The sequence below is a fragment of the Eupeodes corollae genome, chromosome 2 (genome assembly GCF_945859685.1).
Source record: "Eupeodes corollae chromosome 2, idEupCoro1.1, whole genome shotgun sequence".
Taxonomy (NCBI): Eukaryota; Metazoa; Arthropoda; class Insecta; order Diptera; family Syrphidae; genus Eupeodes; species Eupeodes corollae.
Window position 1 is genome coordinate 133,738,726 of NC_079148.1, and position 6,111 is coordinate 133,744,836.

The following is a 6,111-nucleotide window of genomic DNA, read 5'->3' on the forward strand; positions in this document are numbered from 1 at the left end:
TTCTTTTTTTTTAGAAAACCAAATAGATTCTTAAGGAGTTGAGTATCACATTTTAGTGACAATTCTCCAAAATTTCATTTTGTAAGTAGGCTTATGTCTACTCTCTTGAATTTTGTACCCAATGGAATGGTTCTTAATGAGACTTATGCAAATCTTAATGTTGAAAAGAACAATTTAAAAAATAAACTGTGTTCCTTTGAATACTTTGGATTGTTATCCTGCTTAAACCTTCACATATTTTAGTAGGCAACATCCATCAATATCAAATATGGGCACATGGTTATACGTAAAAGATGTAAACCTAAAGTTTTATGCTAACACCCCAAAATATGAACAATTGATTAACGAGCTAGTGACTGCAATTAATATTCAGTTTTTTGGTTTCTTTCCATAAAAATACTTTACTTTTCACTTTAAACTTTAAAAAAGTTCATTCTTCTTGAAGAAGAATTGACACGATGGTCCAATTCATCCCACAAATTCTCATTTGGGCTAAGGTCTGGAGATTGCGGAGGTGTTTGGATAGCTTAAGGACAGTAATACAGAAGCCATTCCCTTACAACATGCGCCTTAAGCTTCGGGTCGTTGTCCTGGTAAAATTTGAAATTCCTTTAAATGCCCATTTTCTCAGCGCTTTCCCTTAAATTTTCTTTTAGAATTCTTAAATAGTATTCTTTATTCAATATACCGTCGATAAATACTAGATTTCCCATGCTTCTTGCCGAAATGCACCCTCAAACTATGATGTGCCCGTCTCCACTCCATACTTCACTGTTGGCTTTGTTTTCCTGCTTTAAGCTCTTTATTTGGCTTGCGGCACACCATAACTCTTCCATCCGATACAAAGAGGTTGTACCTACTTACTCTCGTCATTACATCATTCCACCAAGTTGCATCCTTATTTTTGTGTTGCCTCGCAAATTTGATCCGAATTTGCCTGTTGCGCATTTTGATAAATGGCTCTTTTCGGGCAACAAGACCATTGTCTTTATAGTTACGTACTATTGATGAAGATATTTTCATTTTGCATTCCATTAACACTTCTTGCACAATTTTTGGTGCACTTAAACGAGGATTTGCTTTAATTTTTCTTACTATAAGCCGTTCTTCTTTCGTTGTTAACTTTTTTGGTTGACCCATCTACTTCTATAGTTCGATCCTTCCTTCCGACAGTGTTTGGCTTCATGTCTAAAATATCACCAATTTTTTTGTATGTTTCAATTTTATTATGGTGAAAAATAACAAGATTTCTTTGTTCAAGGCTTGCATTTTCCCCTTTGCGCCCCATGATTTACTTTTAAAAATAAAACCAGACGATCCTACACTAAATTGCTTTAAAAATGTATGCAAATGTCTAGCAAACACCTTATTTTAACGGTACTCTTGAATAGACAAACGGTTAATCGGAGTAAATGTCAAACTCAGCAAAGAAAACAAAAAACCGAATATTAATGAAGCATTTACATGTGCCCTTTTTGCGTTGTTAATCGTATATCTTAATGCAGTCAAGTTATTGCACCATTTTTTCAATGATATATTTAGGAAATAATATAACTATTTTTAAAATAACCAAATAATAAACCTAAATTCAACATTTACTACAAGAAATACACCAAAACTATGTTTAAGAATAAGAATCGAATATTAATGACACTGTAAGTGTTCAAAGCTTTTCACATTGGGTGAATTATAAACTCTTTTAATTTTACTTCAAATAAATTAGTTCTTGTTTAACAATCTTTTTTAAAGAATTCGAGATTGTGTTTTTAGGTTAGCCTCTAACAGGATATGCTTCATAGAGCTGTTAAAACATCACTACAGATTTTGTAATGCCATATGGATTAGCTTACGATCTTTGAAATTCATTTGAAACCGATATTTTTTGGTTCCTTTGATATTTTTCATTTGTATTACCTTAAATAAAAATCTTGCAGAACTTTGGTCTACTTTCTTGATCTGACTTTAGGATATTTCTCCATGATCCAGTTCTAATATGACTTCTTATTGCTTTGTGGTATATTTAAAGAAAATGTATTCATATAGTTTCGAAATCAATAAAAGATTAAAAATTCTACTTAACCAAATAAGACTATTGTATGAAATTTTTCTGCAAGTTTTCCTCTCATTTTGAACAATGCAATTGTAAGCTTCTATAAACTTTTGGCAAAATTTTTGAGTTTGACATCAAATAACCATACAAAATACACTAAATCTCAAAATTACGAAATGTTTCTATTATGTTGGCCATAGCTGTGTAGCAAACTTTATTTAAAAATAAGTGTTGTTTGTCATTGAAATGTCAAAAATTTTTCGTAACTGGATAACGTATTTTCAACTTAAACTTTTAAACTTCTATTAACAGAAAAGTGTTTTCTTTAAAGTTTTTGAGTGCTTGATTGCAAATTTTCACATATTCGTTTTTAATATTTTAAAGAAAGGAATAATTCCTTAAATCCAATAACACACAAAAATACCTAAAAATACTTTTTTTTAACAGCACTTTGTTCGTATCTAAAAACTAATAGTTTAATTTTTCAAAACAAAATATGGTAAGAATCCATCCTTTTGTAGTCAATATATAATAAAATTCAACTTATAGTATGATTAAATAAAAATTATTTAATGAGGGATTATGACGTATTATGAAAGTATATATGTAGCTATGTATAACATAATTTGTATCGTTATTAGGTGTATTTAAATTAAAAAAAAAGAAAATAAATATTGATAAAAGTCAGAGTGTTGTTGTAATGAATGTATAATGCAATTTAGATTTATTATTATAAGCTCACATACATATATTTAACAAAAACACACTAATACACCATTACACATACACACACAAACATTCACACTCTTATATAATAAATGAATCAATAATTTCTTAATTTATAAGCTGAAACCAAGAACTTATGATCTACTATATAATATTATATTTCAAAAACAAACAAGCAAACAAACAAACAAACAAACAAACAAGCAAACAAGCAAGCAAGCAAACATTATAAACTGTTATACTGTAATACTAATGTTTAAGACTCCACCCTACCCCCAAAACATAAATGTATGCCTTGTACATAGAGTTTAGTATATATGAACAAACGTATATTACATAAGTTACGAATTTCTATATTATATACCTAATTAGTGGTAATTTTGAAATGGCTTTAATTTTGTCTCCCTTTTTTTGATAATATAAAAATTGATACTCACAAAACTTAAGTAACACACAATTGTTTTCAAAAATAGTTTGTTTGTTTAATATTAATACATGCATTTGAAACACTCTTCTATAAAGCTTTATTCTAAATATTATAATATTAAATCTTTAACTTTTGTCTTATTTTTTAAATTTTGTTTTAGGAACAAAAATAAAACAAAAACTATTTATTAACATTTCGTAAATGTTTAGGTTATGATCATCATAATTTTATTTTTCGTTTTAATACTTACTTATAAAGAAAAAGAAAAATAAAGACAAATAAAATTTACATAGAAGAAATTACCGACATTTTTTATTTAATTATAAAGTTTAAGTCACTTAAGTTCATTTATTAAAACAATAAAATATTTTAAATTGCTAGCTATTTAAAAGTCCAAATGACCCAAATGATATTATTAATAGTATTGGTTAGGGCTAGGCCAGTTTAATGGCCCATTGTGATACCACATGATTCTTGAGGCTTCCTCCTAAGCTCAATGGAACTAGTTTGAGTCCCTTACGAAATGTGAGAGGCAGTGTCTGGTTAGACAGTGACACCTATTATCGAGCTTATATGCGATCTGCTTAGAGAGAGCAAGCGCCTTGAACGTCTTAAATCCAGTGTTGGTCAGATGTTTTTTGTGACTAAACACGTGGTAATGTTGTTCCACCTGGTACTTGCCCTTCTCACAGCGTCTTGCATTAGCAGCAGTTTACTAGTTGCAATTGGTATGCCAGTGCCTGCCAAACGTGGTAGGATGGGCTGCACTAACTGTACGGTTCCTGGCGAGTTCATCTGCCTTACAGTTACCTTTAATGTCTCTATGGCCCGGCACCCAAAAAAGGTGAATATTAACCTGTTGTGCCATCTCCATTAGAGATGATCGACAGTTATGGACTGTTATAGAGTTTGTAGAGACAGAGTCCAGAGATTTGATAGCAGCCTGACTATCTGAAAAAAATACGGATAACAGATGTTGATATCACGTTTTCTTTAAGACTTAAGACTGAGAGACTTGATTTCAGTCGTTCAGAGTACACACCTTCACCAACCCCTTCTTTTGTTTTTGACCCATCTATATAGAAATCTGGAAATTGCAGTTGGGGAATGGTGTAGTCTGTGTGCTTTGGAACTGATTCTAAATGCCTTAGAATTATGGAGTGAAAAATGTTGTTTTTAGTCCACTGCGACGAAGCTTTCAGGCGAATAGCAGAGCTTGCAACTATTTGTTTGCTAAATATGTCAAGAGGTGTAAGGTAGAGCAAGGTGTCCAGTGCTGCAGACGGGGTCGTGCGAAGCGATCCGCTTATACATAGTCAGGCTGAACGTTGGACTTTATTTAACTTATCCCTGTTTATACCTTTCTCTAAAGCAGTCCACCATACTGCCACACCGCACGTTAAAATTGGTCTGATTACCGATGTGTATAGCCAATGCGTAATTCTGGGTTGTAAACCCCATCTATTAAAAGAGTGCTAAAGTAGCTTTTTTGACTCTTTCCTGTACGTTGCGTTTCTAATTTAGTTTTTTGTCTAAGACAAGACCCAGGTATGTAGCCTCGTCTGAGAATTTTAATTGGATTCCTTTAATATAGGGAGGGTTGACAAATGGAATTTTGTATCTCCTAGAAAATAAGACCAGATCGGTTTTGTGTGGGTTAACACCCAGTCCACACCGATCAGCCCAAAGTATTAGTCTGTCCAAGGTATTTTGTAAGAGTACTTTTAGGATGTTAAGATGCTTTCCTTAAACTGGCTAAATAGGCTATTACTCTGAAGCCCTCCGCATCCAGACCAGTTAGGATTTTATTCACCACCAGGTTCCAGAGGAGAGGGGATAGAACACCACCTTGCGGTGTCCCTCTACTACCGAATCGTCTGCCAGAAGAGTTGCCCAGTTTTGAGTTAATTAAGCTGCTAGTAAGCATTAAATGAATTAACTCCTGAAGCGAACTCTCTACATTTAGAGATGTTAGCGCAGATGTGATTACAGATGTGTCCACGTTGTTAACAGCACCTTCTATGTCAAGGAAAGCAACCATAGTGAACTCTTTATGATGGAGGGAATATTCGACGGTGCGTTAGTACGCACAGCGTTACACACTTTAGAAAGTGTGTAACGCTGTTTCCACTGATTTCCCTTTACATTAGGCATGTTGAGACGAAGACAAGTCTTGTATCGATACTTTCCCGTAAATGGATATCAATCAATCTTTCCAAGGTCTTAAGAAGGAATTATGATAGACTTATAGGTTGTATATCTTTAGGATTGATTTGCTAGCATTTACCTGCTTTGGGTATAAAAACAACTTTAACTTCTCTCCATGCCGAGGGAACATGGACCAGGTTAAGACAGCTGGTAAAAGTTGCCTCAAGGGTTGGTGCAATTATGTCAGAAGTCTTTTGTAACTCGGTTGGTATTAGTCCATCTGGTCCTGCAGATTTAAATGGTTTGAAGCTGGTTAGAGCCCTTTGTTGCTTGTCCCTTGTGATCGGACCTTGTGGATATGTTGTATTTGAATTTGGACGTATATAATTGTTGCAAGTTTCGGTAAAAAAAAACTACCAGTAAAGCGAGTGTCCAATAGTAAGTTCAGCGATTCATTACTTGAATTTGTCCAGGAGCCCTTTTTACACTTCAGAATTTCAGAAAGTAGTAAGCTTATAGCAAGCGTCAAACTACGATCAGAGGCTTATCATAAGTGCATGTGTTAGTTGTTAGTAAAAAATAATACAAATATAGCCTAACACACGCACAAAATACAAAACAAAATTAGCATTTAACTATTACAGAACAAAAAATTACGATAGTGGAGCACTAGTTCTAAACAATGATTTTAATCCCACCTTATTTAAATTTAAATCTATCGATGAACAGTTTAAGTTATATAAAATGCTCATTCGACTTA